This window comes from Neodiprion lecontei, chromosome 4 (genome assembly GCF_021901455.1).
Source record: "Neodiprion lecontei isolate iyNeoLeco1 chromosome 4, iyNeoLeco1.1, whole genome shotgun sequence".
Taxonomy (NCBI): Eukaryota; Metazoa; Arthropoda; class Insecta; order Hymenoptera; family Diprionidae; genus Neodiprion; species Neodiprion lecontei.
This window is the reverse complement of record NC_060263.1, coordinates 11,733,080-11,735,579: the sequence shown is the minus strand read 5'-3', so window position 1 is coordinate 11,735,579 and position 2,500 is coordinate 11,733,080.

Sequence of the window (2,500 nt, the reverse complement as noted above, 5' to 3'; positions counted from 1 at the left end):
GCCGACGGGACTCGTTGAAGCTGCGGTACGGGTCGAGCGAAAGGCGACGCGCGGCGTCCCGGGGTCGATCCGGACAGACGGGACTTGTAAAAATTACGGTCCAAGTCGAGCGAAAGGCGACGCGCGGCGTACCTGAGTCGATCCGGGCCGACGGGACTTGTGAAAATTTCGGTCCGAGTCGACCGAGAGGCGATGCGCGGCGTCCCGGAGTCGATACGGGCCGACCGGACTTGTAAAACTTTCGGTCCGAGTCGACAGAAAGGCGATGCGCGGCGTCTTGGAGTCGACACGGGCCGACGGGACTCGATAAAAGTTTCGTTCCGAGTCGAGCGAAGGGCGATGCGCGGCCTCCCGGAGTCGATCCGGGCCGACGGGACTCGTTGAAGCTGCGGTACGGGTCGAGCGAAAGGCGACGCGCGGCGTCCCGGGGTCGATCCGGACAGACGGGACTTGTAAAAATTACGGTCCGAGTCGAGCGAAAGGCGACGCGCGGCGTACCTGAGTCGATCCGGGCCGACGGGACTTGTGAAAATTTCGGTCCGAGTCGACCGAGAGGCGATGCGCGGCGTCCCGGAGTCGATACGGGCCGACCGGACTCGTGAAAATTTCGGTCCGAGTCGAGCGAAAGGCGACGCGCGGCGTACCGGAGTCGATCCGGACAGACGGGACTCGTTGAAGCTGCGGTACGAGTCGAGCGAAAGGCGACGCGCGGCGTCCCGGAGTCGATCCGGACAGACGGGACTTGTAAAACTTTCGGTCCGAGTCGACCGAGAGGCGATGCACGGCGTCCCGGAGTCGATACGGGCCGTCGGGACTCGTTGAAGCTGCGGTACGAGTCGAGCGAAAGGCGACGCGCGGCGTCCCGGAGTCGATCCGGACAGACGGGACTTGTGAAAATTTTGGTCCGAGTCGACCGAAAGGCGACGCGCGGCGTCCCGGAGTCGATCCGGGCCGACGTCGACTTGTGAAACTTTCGGTCCGAGTCGACAGAAAGGCGACGCGCGGCGTCCCGGATTCGATCCGGGCCGACGGGACTCGATGAAGTTTCGGTCCGAGTCGACAGAAAGGCGATGCGCGGCGTCCCGGGCCGACGGGACTTGTAAAAATTTCGGTCCGAGACGAGCGGAAGGCGACGCGCGGCGTCCCGGACTCGATCCGGGCCGACGTCGACTTGTAAAAATTTCGGTCCGAGTCGACCGAAAGGCGATGCGCGGCGTCCCGGAGCCGATCCGGGCCGACGGGACTTGCAAAAATTACGGTCCGAGTCGACAGAAAGGCGATGCGCGGCGTGCCGGAGTCGATACGGGCCGACGGGACTCGATGAAGTTTCGGTCCGAGTCGACAGAAAGGCGATGCGCGGCGTCCCGGGCCGACGGGACTTGTAAAAATTTCGGTCCGAGACGAGCGAAAGGCGATGCGCGGCGTCCCGGAGTCGATCCGGGCCGACGGGACTCGTTGAAGCTGCGGTACGAGTCGAGCGAAAGGCGACGCGCGGCGTCCCGGAGTCGATCCGGACAGACGGGACTTGTAAAAATTTCGGTCCGAGTCGACCGAAAGGCGACGCGCGGCGTCCCGGAGTCGATCCGGGCCGACGTCGACTTGTGAAACTTTCGGTCCGAGTCGACAGAAAGGCGACGCGCGGCGTCCCGGATTCGATCCGGGCCGACGGGACTCGATGAAGTTTCGGTCCGAGTCGACAGAAAGGCGATGCGCGGCGTCCCGGGCCGACGGGACTTGTAAAAATTTCGGTCCGAGACGAGCGGAAGGCGACGCGCGGCGTCCCGGACTCGATCCGGGCCGACGTCGACTTGTAAAAATTTCGGTCCGAGTCGACCGAAAGGCGATGCGCGGCGTCCCGGAGCCGATCCGGGCCGACGGGACTTGCAAAAATTACGGTCCGAGTCGACAGAAAGGCGATGCGCGGCGTGCCGGAGTCGATACGGGCCGACGGGACTCGATGAAGTTTCGGTCCGAGTCGACAGAAAGGCGATGCGCGGCGTCCCGGGCCGACGGGACTTGTAAAAATTTCGGTCCGAGACGAGCGAAAGGCGATGCGCGGCGTCCCGGAGTCGATCCGGGCCGACGGGACTCGTTGAAGCTGCGGTACGAGTCGAGCGAAAGGCGACGCGCGGCGTCCCGGAGTCGATCCGGACAGACGGGACTTGTAAAAATTTCGGTCCGAGTCGACCGAAAGGCGATGCGCGGCGTCCCGGAGCCGATCCGGGCCGACGGGACTTGTAAAAATTACGGTCCGAGTCGACAGAAAGGCGATGCGCGGCGTGCCGGAGTCGATACGGGCCGACGGGACTCGATGAAGTTTCGGTCCGAGTCGACAGAAAGGCGATGCGCGGCGTCCCGGGCCGACGGGACTTGTAAAAATTTCGGTCCGAGACGAGCGAAAGGCGATGCGCGGCGTCCCGGAGTCGATCCGGGCCGACGGGACTCGTTGAAGCTGCGGTACGAGTCGAGCGAAAGGCGACGCGCGGCGTCCCGGAGTCGA